A 15,852-nucleotide genomic window follows, 5' to 3' on the forward strand; every position below is an offset into this window, starting at 1 on the left:
AATAGGATTAAATCAACGTAACTCTGAATTGTATATAAAATTACTTAACTTTAATAGTATATACAGGATGTATATGTAGATCTAAGTATAATAGATTTTTGGTTTTGATAACAATTCTAATAATATTGCAAGTTGGTTACGTTACAAAGTACCACTAAAATCTAAAGATGGAGTTATAAGTTGCCATTGGAGTGGCAGATAACTTGAAGAGGGATGCGCGTACAAAAGAATAAATAATGATATCAATGCCATGCCTGACGTTCAAATTTTTGATCCAAAACCTTTCAGCAAGGAACATTTAGATAGTTGTTAATTAATTAAGAATGTTCCTGTTCCTGAAAACCTCCCTGAAACTGTTATAGCCAATTGTTTTGCATGCATGATCAAGATAAAAAATGGCATTTTGGCTTCTAACTTAGCAATTTTTTTTTTTAAAAAGAAAACTAGGATGGGAACTTCTGGCTGAAATCCGGGTGAGGTCCCTGCTTAACAACTTCCATTTTGGCTGCAATTCATTTTGCATTACAATATAGTAGATGGAAATTGTCTTCAAAATCTAATACTTCAACTTCGATCTTAGCCAAAAAGCTGAGAAAGTTATACAAAAATCTAATATTTCTTATGTCAACATTTACCATTCGCAATACCTTGACAAAATATTTTTTATATAGATCTTTTTATGACATTTCAGTATCACATGTGTAATGATTTTCTGTCAAAATTTTAGATACTATAAGCCATTGCAATGGTTAATATTGGTCATAATAGTGCAACAATGAATACATCCAACAAATAAGTTTTCAAATGTTCTTGGCTACATGATGGTCCATTATTATATATCATAATGTGTTGCAACAATTTTAAGGTATTGTTTTTGAATAAATAAATAATAACAATAAAATAATATTTTTTCCAAATTTTCTAATCTTGATGCAAACCAAATGAGTTAAATAAGGATAATTAGAAAAGAAGATCTAAACTGGATAACTAGTCCGAAATTTTGCCAATCGAGCTCCTTGATTCAACCAGAGTTGCACCAGTTATCACTTAGACTTCCATATTTCCATTGACATGGCACAGCATAGTGTAGGGTCTTCTAAAACCACATCAAAAGGGGAAGACTTAGGAGTCGGACCAAGCTTGCCATGAAGTCACATCACATCATAAGTGGAGCTAGAACACTTACGAGGGTTGTAGAATGTCGATTCATTATTCTATAAAGAAGAGAAGTTTATTAAGAAAATTTGTGCAAAAGTAAGTTTAGTCTTACATTAGTTGTGCATTAGGTAAATCTGAATATTTGTATAGGGCAAAAAACCTAAATATAAGAACATTTTTTTTTATTTTATAGAAATAATAAATAGAAAATAAATATAATAACTATAACATACTTTTTGTCTTGGATTCAAAATTATAATATGTTTTTGTTTTCAAAAATAAAAATAAGAAATTCAAGCGATGCCAAATAGACCCTAACTTTATTTTTTTTTAATAAAGAAAAATGCTAACTACAAGCATTAGCTCATAAAAATGACCCTTGTGCAGATATATCAACATATAATATATATAGGAGCTCAAAAAGAACAAAACAAAACAAATTACATCACTTTCCTCTCTTAAAAACTAAGACCATAAAGGAAAGTGCCGAAAGAAAATTATAAGTGTTTATCTCTTAATAGTTATCTAAATTATAAAATTATAATGTATAAGACATCCTATCCATTAAGCATATTCACACAGCTGAATAATAGAAACTTAACTCTATTGATAAGGAAATCGAGCCAGATCAAGATTTGAAAATTTAAAAATCAAATTCCAGATTCGAAACTCGACTTGAAAAATGCAAAATTTGAATTCTGATTCTCACAAGTTATTGATAGGAAACCAAGTTGTTCAAGATTTGAGAATTCAAAAATCAAATTAAAAAATTCAAAATTTGAATTCTGATTCTCTTAAGTGATTGAAGACAGATTTCTAAGTTACAATCATGGTTTGAGTTTCGATAAACATTGTAATATTCCTACCAAAGTTATAATGGTTAAGGTTCCATAAAAGTTATAATATATTGATTCTTCATAAAACTTTAACGTCGATTCTCTTACCATGCACAATTATACATTGTAAATTATATATATATATATATATATATATATATATATATATATATATATATATATATATATATATATATATATATATATATATATATTGTACCACAAAAGAATATCTTGGATGAAATTACAAAATTCTTAAAATTTTCTCTTGATATTAGAGGTTGCTAATGGTTACATCCTCTTCCATGACCTCTGCTAGTTCCACCAAATTTCCATATCCCTTAATATCAATATCTAGAATTTTGTGATGATTTCTCCTAGAAACTACTTGGGTTGGAGAATACAAGTCTAAGAGCTAGCGGGAGTTGATATGATGTGCTTTCTTGATGGAAGTCTTCCAGCACCAGTTCAATTCATCTCTGCCAGTAATCTTGATGGCAAGAAAGAGATGCCCAATCCAGACTATGCATAATGGAAGCAATTGGATAGACTTGCTAAAGATTGGTCCACAGGATCTCTCACAGTGGAAATCTTTGGATATGTTAATGTCCTTAAAACATTAGCAGAGGTATGGTCTACTCTAGAAAACCATTTTGCTTAATTAATGATCTCAAGAAAAAGAATCCTCTATTCGGTTATCAATTGTAAAGTTTGTACCGCTATAATTTCTCTACTGCTGATAACTATTTATGACACCCTTAGTGCCAGGGGCTGTCTAGGAATGGATGGAGCCAAGAGCTATTGGTTGTTACAAGGGCTTTAGTGTAAGTACAAAGCTTTTACAACATCTATATGGTGACCTCCTATGCCACCTTGCATGTAGAACGTTTCTCTACTTATAAGGATATGTAACAAGAAATAATGTTCATGTCTCTTTTGAAGCTTCACAACATGCTGCCTTTCTTGGTTAAAATTACAAGCATAATAAAAATGGTGAAGATAAAAAATCTGGACAAGTTCCTTTTTGATCTAAAGTAAGGGGATGTGTTCAACAAGGACAAGGAAATAGAAATACTTTTGGTGGTTCTTTTAATGAGAGGCAGAAGTCAAGTGCATCCTGATGAGGGGGAAAGAGATCAGCTTCTTCTCATAATCATGATAATAGCTGCTATGACTTTATATGATAATCATGATAATAGCTGATGCAGATAATCTTTGGAATCTCCATCTTTATCATGATTCTAATCCTATCATGGTAGGAAATGGTACATATCCTCCTATAATTCACAGGAGATGTAACACTTAATGTTGTATATAAATCATTGATGTTAAAGGAGTATTATTAGTGTGGTCTTTGAAAAAGAATTTGTTGTCTATGAACCAGTTTACTGCTGATAAAGGACATGAAAACCGGAAAGGTGATAGCATTAGGAACTAGCTAGAGAAGGCAATTTATATGCCCTCAACTCATCTCCAATGGCATTATGCTCGATCGCCATGATTCAGGGTGGCCAGTGAAGATATATGACATCAATGCTTGGGACATCCACAGTTCAAGGTAGTTCAATTTCTCAAAAATAAATGGCTGATTTCAGTCATTTATGAAAGTTTTCAATTGGGAATTCTAGTAGATTGCCCTTTTCTCTTTCTATTTTTATAGTAATAAACCTTTTGAAAAAAAATCATTGTGATTTGTGGAGACCTAGCCCTATCATTTCAGTTCAAAGTTTTCGTTACTAAGTTAGCTTTATGGGTGATACGACTCGACCGACATGATCTGATTTTTTTGTTGCTTCTTTCAATCTGAAAAATATGTTACACGACTATTGGAAACTCTTTCAAAATATTTGAATGGGATGGTGGACGAGAATTTATGAGATCTAATTTTATTGATTACTTACAAAATTTTGGAACAGTCCATCGAATTTCTTGTCCATACACATAAGCTCAAAATGGAATAGTCCAACATAAATAGAACAACATTTGTGGGATTGTTTTAACAATGATGTTTCATAATAAAACACCCTTGTAAATATGAGCTTGAAGCCTTTCAAATAGCTATCTTCTTATTAATAGGCTGCCTTCATCATCCTTGGAGATGGCTTCTCCATTTCCAAAGTTGTATGACAGAATACTAGATTACACCTCCTTCAGAACATTTGGATGTCATTGTTAACCATGTCGACGAAACTATACTGCACACAAATTTGATCCTCGATCTCTACCAAATGTTTTTCTTGCACATAATGTCCATCACAAAGGTTATCATTGTCTCTGTTGAGGTCAAAGGAGGTCAGGCTCCGGCCCACACGTCCAGCACTATGGGAGGATTTTCCACCCTCCGACTTCAAGGGAGGTCGGGCTCCGGCCCGCGTGTCCAGTGCTACGGAGGAATTTTCCACCTTCCGTCCTCAACATTGATGAGGTCAAGAAAGATCGGGCTCCGACCTGCGCCAGCGTTACGGAAAGATATGCCGCCCTCCGACCTCATCCCCACTGGTCTCAGACAACGGAGGCAACTACTTCTCCTTAGAGGTATTGTCCGCTTTGAAGGAGGTTTCATAGTCTCTTCCCAATGCACGATTTTGCTCCACAAAAGGCGCCTCTGAAGAAAAAAGGGTAGCCCCTCTTAATTTAAGGAACGAACCTCTTCGCTATTTAGTCGATGTGGGACTAAGTTCGGACCCTTTATTCCCACAACATAGCCCCCCAGTGGAGGGGTCTGTGCCGGGGTCAAGGGCTCTCAATGAAAGCACCATTCTTGAGGTCAAGGAAGGTTGGGCTCCGGCTTGCACGTCCAGCGCTACAGAGGGATTTTCCGCCCTCCGACCTCACCATTGATGAGGTTAAGGGAGGTCGGGCTTTGGCCCACGCATCCAGCGCTACGGAAGGATTTTGCGCCCTCCGACCTCACCATTGATGAGGTCAAGGGAGATCGGCCTTCGGCCCGCGCGTCCAGCGCTACGGAAAAATCTACCGCCCTCCGACCTCGTCCCCACCGGTCTCAAACAGTGGAGGTAACTGCTTCTCCTCAGAGGTATTGTCCGCTTTGCAGGGGTTTTCATAGTCTCTTCCTGACGCACGATTTTGTCCCACAAAAGGCATCTTTGAAGAGAAAGGGGTAGCCCCCCTCCATTTAAGGAACAGAGCTCTCCGCTATCTAGTCGATGTGAAACTAAGTTCAGACCCTTTATTGCCACATCAGTCGTCATCCTTGTACCGACTAGGTATACATTTCTTGTCCACTTGTATTTGATGAACTGATATTTCCAATTGTATAGCCATCTTCTCTACATGGGATTGGTTCTACAAATGGTGAAATCTTTATTTATACAATGAATGGCAACATCCAAAGATCACAATTCAATATCCATCTATTACCACTAATATTCCTATTTCTTCTACTATGCTTAATGATAAAGATATTGATTGGTTTATATAACATTTTTTAAAATTTCTTTTCCATCTCTTTCATGAAATGTTGCCTTCTATAGGTAGTAGAGAAAGTATCCTCTAATAAAGGACAGAAAAAAGTTTGTAATCAATGCCTCTAGAACACAAGGCAATATTGACCTTACAATTGCTGCCTAGGTGAAGCTACTTGTTAATGCTTCTAACAAGTTTGTGATAATACGAGAAGCTGATACCGTTTGTGAGAAGTCAAACTCTTGTCCCTTGGTTCCATCGACCGATCAACCGAGATCTAGATCGAGGGAAAGTAACTATAGTCATTGTCAATGAGAAAGGATGGCAAGAAGTGTCCCTATGGTGAAGTCTAAATATAGAAGTGGGGTAAGCGTTCGTTGAGTTCGAAAAGCATGGAAGACCAAGATCAAGAAAAGCCATTAGAAGAGGATTATGTTATCGAGGGAAAGGTCACTGAAAATAGGCGTGGAAGGATTGAGTCATTTTAAAATGACTAGAAGGATCAACTTTCAAGCAAAACCAAATGGCTCAACCATGAGATGGGAAAGCAAGCATTATTTATCTTTAGTTCTGATGTAGTAGGAGCTAAATCTTCTAAATAGGAGAAGCCCTGATTCAAGAGAATTACTAGACTTAATGTGGACCACTTTGGCCATTACGAGTAGGGTTGGACAAGTTCTAGGAGTGAGATCTACTATATTGAAAAGCAGAGTCGCAGACCAAAATTTTGAAAGAGTATTAGTTGGTCATATGATGCCCAATTGAGATGATCTTTTATTTAAAATTAGGTAGCTTTTTGAGGTTTACGACTTAGTGCCAACCCTGTAAGAGATTGAAATGGGCTAAAATTCTGATGTTGGATCCTAAAACAAACCGATCAAATCAATTTTTTTTTAGTAAAGAACTTGACCGAGCTAGTCCTATTTGAGCTAGGAGAGGAATCCAACTTTAATTATAAGGAAAGATCTCGCTATTATTATAAATAGAGGCTATGTACCTAAGTTTATGATATGTCGATCATCAATAAAAAAAAGACATAAACCCTACATTTAAATTTCTTTTACCTTTTTCTAAGTTTCTTTTGAGAGAATTAGGTTGAGTGGATTGAGAAAATTCTTCTTTCTTCCAGATCGGATCACTTCTAGTACTCATAAGTTCGTTAGAAAAATTTATTTAAGTTCTAAAATTTAATGTCTAGAACTTCCATTTTTGATATTTTTTGGAATAAAAAGTGGTCAACTTTTATAGCCAAAGTTTGATGATGATTCTTTTCTGATTTTATAGTCATAGTTCAATTATAACTGTCTTTCAATTTTTGAAATTTAATCATATTAAGAGTTCTTTGATTAGATGTACTATAGGATTACAAGCTTAGTATTTAGTCTACTTATATGGCTTGCAAAGAATTGATATGTTTTTTTTTTAATTTGATTATTATGAACTATAGATTTATCATATGATTTATAATAACCCAATTATTGTCCATCTGTTTAGGGAGCGGTTGGTGTGCTATCTATAACGATCCCTAGACATGCTGTACCGGATAAGGAGAGTATGGAGGTCTACCTGCAGTTCCCAAGTAAGGGCTAAGGATCTGTATAATCTGTATAGGGAAGCACCAGTGCAGAGGATTGATAGTGCTTGGATATGGAGGCTAGATGTCTATCCGAGAGTGTCCCTCTTTCTCTAGAACGTAGCGTGGGGTCATATTCCATGCAAGAGAGTGCTAGTTCGGAGGGATCTAAGCATTCCCTTGAGTTGTGATTGTTGCCCTGATGTGGAGAAATCTATTGCCTATGTCCTTTTCTAGTGTCTAAGAGCGACCCTAGTATGAAGGTTATCCAACATTCCTATGAGCAACCCTCAGTCTACATCTCTAATCGAGACCTTCCTTACTTATTTGAAAAGCTACAGGGGTAGAGCTTCTACGAACCCCCTAGGCACCCGGGCTACTTATATTGCGTACCATATCTGATTGGCTAGGAATGTCAGAGTCTTTAAGAGCAGTATCTAGTTATTAAAATTCATCATGGAGAAGGCACTCACAGGCAGCCAAGATTATTCACCCTCTTGCAGTTGGAGAGATTGTGCTAGCTAGAGCCACTTCGGACTCCTTCTTAGCATTAGCTGTGCCTCAGATGATCTTCTGCACTTGGGAGCCTCCACTCTTTAGTTTGAACATGGTGAAGTTCGACAGTAGTGTGCTATATGGGGGTAGCAAAGGAGGTGCAAAGTTTGTGATCACAGATCTTGATTCTAAATTTATTGCCACTAACGGTAGACAAATTTACGATATCTCAATTTTTGAAGCAGAATTGAGAGTACTATGGGAGGGTATCAATAATGTGAGAGTCATCTTGATAGTCGACCATATTCACCTTAAGGACGATTTAGTGATCGTTATTAGGTGGATTTCGAGATAGGCTCAAATGGTGGATATGCCTATTTTGTTGCTGGATGTCTAGTGGATAACTAGAAGCTATGCTATATTTTGGGCTGTTCACATTTATCATATGGCAAACAACGTTGCGAGCTGAATAGCCTTTTATGTAGCAGCTTTGGTGTGAGATACGGGCTGAAGTCGGCAGCCCCGGCAGCCCCAGCCGACTTCAGCCGCATCTTCTTTTGGGAAGAGCCGGAACAGAGGATCGCGATGGCGATCCTCTCCGGCTCCTCCGGGGACAAACAAAGCAAGGGCGCCGCGGGGATCCCGCGGCACCCCCCTCCGATCAATCCACGAACAATCCCGGCCACGGATTTCGCTCGGCCGCCGCGATTCATGCGGCGGAGAGCCGTTACAAGGGGGTGATAAAAACCCCCCAAGCCCTCCTCCCTAGGGCACCTTCGAGCTCCTCCTCCTCTTTCTTCCTTCCCTCCTCCTCCTTTCCTTGGTGACGGGCGTGCCCTCCTGACCGAGCGCTGTTCGGATCCCCCTCACGGCCACCCCCTGTTCCGAGACCCATCCTCTTGGTTTCAAACATCACCGCCGCCGCTTGACCGCCGGATCGAGCCTCCCCCGGCCGAGATCCGCCACTTCCGTCTGTTAGAAGTATGCCCTAGAAGCCAATCTGGCTAACACATTATTAATTTTGGGACATAATTTTGTACTTGACTTTATTATTATTGATTAATAAATGGGCATTCTTTTCATTCATATTGTTTATGTGTCTATGAATCGTCCAAGGAATTAATAAGATGATGATACATATTCTCAAGAGTTGAGAATTTGAACCATGTATCATTGGTGATTAATTTCTAAATGCTCCTGATCAATGGATCATCACGAGGACGGTGATCGATCTGATCAGTGCACACATCGCTTTCCTTATGGATGGACGAGACTCGAGTCCACAGTGTAGGGACACTGAAGTGATAATGCAGGTACTTGTTAGAGAACAAGGGTACTGAGCGTGACCAAGACAAGAAGTCACTTGGATGTCTATCCACTCGTCAGTGACTTGCTTGATATTGCAGTAGTGTGACTGGTCCTTTGACCTTCGGTGCTTCGGCTACTCACAGTAAGGTTATTGTAGTTTGACTGCACATACACATGGTCTCTAGTCATATGGGTCCTTGTAGTGTAGATTGGCTGCAGTAAGTTCACTGTAGGAGTTGGGTACGCATCTACAAGGAATCTATCGACCTTGATAGATGAGGAGTGATCCTATGTGATTTATTAGACTGAGTTCTAAGACCTTGGCCAGGGCACAATATATAGTGGAAAAGAGTTTTCTACTCTCGAACTCAAGTCGAATAAATCTAGACATATGACAGACAACGAGGTTTGACGAGTTATCCATGACCTCCGGTCTGTAGGGATCCACGATAGAAGGACTGTATCACACGACAACTGCACCTAGAGGTTCATCATTCCATTCTGCTGGGTGGCCACTACATGCTGCTAGGTGTCACTGGTGGATAGTGGGACTCATAGGAATTCTCTCGATGATCGATAAACCCTAATGAGTTGAGTTGGAATCGTTCCAACCCATTGAAAGGAGTTTTCAATGATATTATGATAGAGATCACCATATATCTCACTACCAGTCAGAATAGAACCTATGGGGTCACACACACTAGAAGTATTGACCGATCCGATGGTTGAATAGTGATTATGAATCACGAGTAATCAATTCGATTGATAATCATTTGAAGAAGGAACACTGGGAATTAATTAATTGGACTTAAAATACGAATCCTACTTGGAGTAGGATTCCTAGAGTCCTAATTGGATTAGGACTGGGAATCCTACTTGGACTAGGACTGGGAGTCCTACTTGGAGTAGGATTCCTACAATCCTAATTAGATTAGGATTTTGAATTCAATTTGGATTCCTACTTAGAATAGGATTCCTAGAAGTCCTAATTGATTAGGACTTCGGATTCAATGTCAAGTCCTAATTGGATTAGGACTAAAATTGAATAAATCCTTATTGGATTAGGATTTCTTAAGTCCCAATTAATTATTAATCTAATGAATTATGATGACTCCTAATTTGATTAGGATTGAAGGGTTCAATTGAGTCATAGTTCAATCAAATCCTAATTGGATTAGGATTTGAAGGGAAACAAGTGCATCCAATCCTTTTTGGAAGAGGATTGAACCAACTAGGCTTAGGCCCCACGCCCACTTGATTAGATCAAGTGGGGGCGTGCGTGATGGAGAGTTAGGAGGGAGGGTTGGCCGAAATCAAAGAGAAAAGAAGAGGGGCATACGCCCCTCCTCTTGGTTCCTAAAAGGAAAATAATGAAGCTCCTAAAAGGTAGGAGCTCCATATAAATTTATAAGGAGTAAAAGGCCAAACCCTAGATTGATTTTCTTCCTCTCCTCTTTCTTGTGCCGTGGCCCCTTCCTCCTCTTGGTCTTCAGCCGCCATCAGCAAGGAAGAGAAAGGAGGAGGCGTGCATCACCTATTCCATCTTCTTCCCTGGTTCTAGCGCAGGAAAAAGAAAAGGCTGCGAAGAGCCTTGTGTTCTTCATCCTTCATCCCTTCTTCTTCCTCCTCCTTCCTAAGGAAATCAAAGGTTGATTCAAAGGAAGGATTTCAGCCATCAAGAGTAATCTCTGCAAGAGAGCTAGCACCCCGGGGAGACAAGAGAGCTTTGATCGGTTCTCTAATTCGTGTGGATACCCATAGAGGCCGGACGTGTGAACGGCTTCAAGCGAACCTTCATCCTAAACCACGAACTTCAGTTTGCGGTGATCATCTACCCGCACAAGGTGAAGATCTGATCTTTCTAATTGTTTAAAAAGTTTTAATCCTGATCCATCTACGAACGGTTTTTGAAATAACGTTCATGAGATGAACGTATGACCCCGTGCATGCCTCTTCCACTGCATTTGAAAAATTTTTAATTTTCTGCGGCATGGGCGGGTTCCCAACACCGTCGACTGCCGGTAAGCCCTCTTCCCATTGTGCTCTCCAATCTTAGCCGATGCATGCTTTCCTCCCTTGGTTTTGGCCCTATGAACCGAGACCATTCTCGGTTGCTTCTTCACGCCGGGAGCCGCAGCGGTCGCCGGCCGCCATCGTGATCGGCTGGCCGTCGATCGGGCGACGGCCCCCAGCAGCCTAGGCCGGCCACCCAGGCCGACCACCCCGCCGTTTTCCCCCTTCCTCTCTCAGTTTCCATCTCCCCTGTCCATGGGGGGGTTTGGGAAAGGAGGAGGCCCATCATGGGCCAAACAGGGCCCGTTGGGCCCTATCCATTGCAGGCCCAACTTGGGCCCAGTCCAGTCCGGTTGGGCCCAGTTGGGCAGTACCTCTGTGGGCCCAACTTGGGCCCAGTTCAGATTCGAGCCCGGAACTTGAACCCAAACCCGAATCCGGAACCCGAAATCCGAACCCATTTGGCCACTAAATGGAGTTTTGCAGTTAAGCCCTTGGCAGTATACTATTTCAAAAAAAGGGGCCTTCTGTAATTTGTATTTGATCCCTATAGGAAAGATTTATTACATAAAGGTCCCCAACTATATTTATTTAGTCCACTCAAGATTTATAGAATAGTACCCTGTAATTAAGTTTTAGTCCCTGCAATAAATTTTATTACATAAATGAACTAATTAGAAGCCAACCTTGGGGGCCCTATTTAGCTGGGTCTATGCGGGCCCATTGGGCCGTGTCTGATATGGGCCTATCGGGCCATGCCCATTATGGGCCAACTCTGGGCCCTGTTGGGCTGTGTCCAATAGTATTATTTTTGGATTTTACTTAGTTCTGAAATTAACAAGAAATTAATTAAATTTAAACAGGTGAACCTGATCCACCTATCTGAAGTAGGGATTAAGCGAGAAGAGGTAAGTAACTTAATGCTTCAAAGTGCATTTTCGAAATTATTTGGTAAAATAATTATTAGTGGATTAAATTTTGAAATATGTTTTGTATTTAGTAAAATGGGTCTGGCATGTTAAATTTCATTTGAAAATTTTGTTATATGCTCTGAAATCCGTAAACTATGACTGGACAATTTATGAAATATATTTATATATATATATGCATTCTCAGCATGGCTATGATCTGTTCTGTTCTGTTCTGGCCCCACCAATGGGGATTATACGTTGGACCTGTCGACTTGAAATCTGTGAGGAACCGGTTTCGACACCGGCTGCCATCGGTGGGTAAATATAGTGGATTTGGCACTTTTGTGCAACACCGGCTGCCATCGGTGGATAAAAATAGTGGATTTGGCACTTTTGTGCAACACCGGCTGCCATCGGTGGATAAAAATAGTGGATTTGGCACTTTGTGCAACCTATGCCACTGGGTTGCGTAGCCGTAGCCTATTATGTTGAGATTCTGGTATCAGAGTTTTTGAAAAAATGATAATAAGTTTTAAAAATAGTAAAACGATGTTATTTATGATTTATTCCAGTCATTATCCTGTATTTTGACCTGATATGCTCTGACCCCACTTTGGGGTATTTTGTTGCTTACTGGGCTAGTGTAGCTCATTATTTTATTTTCTCTGTTTTTCAAATCCAGAGGCTTGATCGCACGGGAATGGAGAGTGCATTAGATGTTTCGATGATTCCATCAGTTATTAGCATTTCAGTTAGATTAGTTTGGACATTTGAATTATGTTAGCAAATGTTATTTTGAAATTTTGTAAGACTGGTTTTAAATAAATTTAAATAATTATGTCAGTTTTGAACATCTGTATTTGCGGGCATGCGGCATCTGCCGCGCCTCGGGCTCGGGGCGTGACAGATTTGGTGGTATCAGAGCTTAGGTTTAAGATCACTAGGGATTGTAACTGAAATAATTATATTGAGTCTAAGTTTTAGGATTCCTAGGATCCGTCAGAAAGGTTGAGAGATGGTAGGAACCAGATAAGGGGATAATGTTCATTTGTTTTATTAACTATTTCATATTATTCTGTTTGGATGATTTTATGACATTTATATTTTTACTGAATTAAAATGCCGCCTCGTCGTGTCCGTAGCCTGAATCGGATGGTTAGGGGCTCTCGGGGAAGGGTCCCTGCTAACCAAGCGGATGAGGCTTCGCAAAGCTCAGGGCCCCAAGGTCAATCAACAATGACTCCGGAAGCTGTCGCTGGAAATCAAACTCGGGTGCTCGAACTGATCGAGGAGGTCGTCGGGTTAGTACGCCAACAGAGGCAACAACCTCAGCAACCAGTCCAGCAGGATGTTGCTCCTCCTGAGCAGAGAAGGAGTATAGCAGATTTCAAGAGAATGGCACCTTCGGCTTTTAAAGGCACCACTAGTCCTCAAGAGGCCGAAGCTTGGATAGATGAAATGGAGAAAGCCTTCAGGGCAATGGTGTGCACCGATGAAGAGAAAGTCAGATTTGCCACCTATATGCTTCAGGACCGAGCTCATCATTGGTGGATATCTGTGGAGCGCACATTGGCACCCGAGCAGGAGGCACTTACCTGGCAGAGGTTTCGCACAGCCTTCTACTCCAAGTATTTTCCTTTAAGTCGCCTTATAGAGAGCTAGAGAGAGAATTTCTAAATCTGTCTCAAGGAACTATGACCGTGGAAAAGTATGAGGCAGAGTTTGACAGGTTAGCTCGGTTTGCTCCCACCCTCGTCATAGATGCAGAGTCCCGGATGAAGAGATTTGAAGAAGGATTGAAGCCTCAATTACGTCGGGGTTTGGCCGTAGTGCACTCAACCAACTATGATGACCTGGTAGACAGGACCAAGAATATGGAAATTATCTAGAAGGAAACACAAGATTCAAAAGATAGAATACAAAAGAAGAGGAGCAGAGATGATGATGCTCATAGTGGACAGAATTCTAGTAGGACAGCAAAATCTTGTAATAGGTCTGGGCAATCAGAAAAGCAGGGATCTTATGGAGAGACTATTCAACAAGACCAGTCTAAATGTGAAGCATGTGGTGGTGCCCATAAGACAGAACTCTGTAGACGATTATCTGGCGCATGTTTCAGATGTGGCCAACAGGGTCATAAGATAGCAGAGTGCCCTCGCAATCGGCAAGTATCACAATCAGATCAGAGGCCTCAAGCTACAAGGACCCAGCAAGTGCAAGGTTCTCCTGCTCCGGTTCAGTTTGCTCAGCCTTCTTCTTCTAAGCAACAGATAGGAGGGAGACCGCACACACAGGGTCGTATTTATGCACTGACTCAGCAGGATGCTCAGGCATCCAATACTGTGGTGTCAGGTACACTACCGGTTGCTTCTGTTTATACTTATATACTGTTTGATTCTAGTGCTGCACATTCATTGTGTCATGGATATTTGTGCGAAAACATGACCTACCTTGCGTGCCGTTAGAGTATGATTTACATGTTAACACCCCTGCCGGAAGTGGGATGATTGGTAATCAGGTCTGCAAGACTTGTCCGGTTCATATAGTAGGTAGAGACCTGCCTGCTGATTTGATAGTTATATATATGTATGACTTTGACATAATTCTTGGTATGGACTGGTTAGCGTCACACTTTGTTACCATTAACTGCCATGAAAAGCGGATAAAATTTAAGATCCCTGGATACACTAAATTTAGCTTCATAGGTAGTGGTGCTTATACTTTTCCTCGAGTTCTTTGCTATTCAAATTAAGCAGCCTGTACGTGTGGGTGATAGAAAGGAACAACTATTTAGGAGGCGCGCAATTACTTATGTTATGATCCAGTGGAGCAATCACTCGGAACGTGAGGCTACAAGGGAACTGGAGGACGAGATGAAGGAAAATAAATAAATAAATAAATAAATAAATATATTCGAACCTTTTTGCAAGCTAAAGTATGTTAAATTTCGAGAACGAAATTTTTCTAAGGGGGAGAGAATATGAGATACGGGCTGAAGTCGGCAGCCCCAGCCGACTTCAGCCGCGTCTTCTTTTGGGAAGAGCCGGAATAGAGGATCGCGATGGCGATCCTCTCCGGCTCCTCCAGGGACAAACGAGGCAAGGGCGCCGCGGGGATCCCGCGGCACCCCCCCTCCGATCAATCCGCGGACAATCCTGGCTGCGGATTTCGCTCGGCCGCCGTGATTCATGCGGCGGAGAGCCGTTACAAGGGGGTGATAAAAACCCCCCAAGCCCTCCTCCCTAGGGCACCTTCGAGCTCCTCCTCCTCTTCCTTCCTTCCCTCCTCCTCCTCTCCTTGGTGATTGGCGTGCCCTCCCGACCGAGCGCTGTTCGGATCCCCCTCACGACCACCCCCTGTTCCGAGACCCATCCTCTTGGTTTCAAACATCACCGCCGCCGCTTGACCGCCGGATTGAGCCTCCCCCGGCCGAGATCCGCCACTTTCGTCGACTGCTGGTAAGCCCTCTTCCCTTTGTGTTCTCCGATCTTAGCCGATGCATGCTTTCCTCCCTTGGTTTTGGCCCTATGAACCGAGACCATTCTCGGTTGCTTCTTCACGCCGGGAGCCGCAGCGGCCACCGGCCGCCACCGTGATCGGCTGGCCGTCGATCGGGCAACGGCCTCCAGCCGCCTAGGCCGGCTACCCAGGCCGACCACCCCGCCGTTTTCCCCCTTCCTCTCTCAGTTTCCATCTCCCCTGTCCATGGGGGGGGTTTGGGGAAGGAGGAGGCCCATCACGGGCCAAACTGGGCCCGTTGGGCCCTATCCATTGCTGGCCCAACTTGGGCCCAGTCCAGTCCGGTTGGGCCCAGTTGGGCAGTACCTCTGTGGGCCCAACTTGGGCCCAGTTCGGACCCGAGCCCGGAACTTGAACCCGAATCCGAAATCCGAAACCCGAAACCCGAACCCATTTGGCTACTAAATAGAGTTTTACAGTTAAGCCCTTAGCAGTATACTATTTCAAAAAAAAAGGGCCTTCTGTAATTTGTATTTGATTCCTATAGAAAAGATTTATTACATAAAGATCCCCAACTATATTTATTTAGTCCACTCAAGCTTTATAGAATAGTACCCTATAATTAAGTATTAGTCCCTGCAATCAATTTTATTGCATAAATGAACCAATTAGA

The sequence above is a fragment of the Phoenix dactylifera genome, chromosome 18 (genome assembly GCF_051530095.1).
Source record: "Phoenix dactylifera cultivar Ajwa chromosome 18, Ajwa_hap1_PhDact_Kaust_v1.1, whole genome shotgun sequence".
NCBI classification, from domain to species: domain Eukaryota; kingdom Viridiplantae; phylum Streptophyta; class Magnoliopsida; order Arecales; family Arecaceae; genus Phoenix; species Phoenix dactylifera.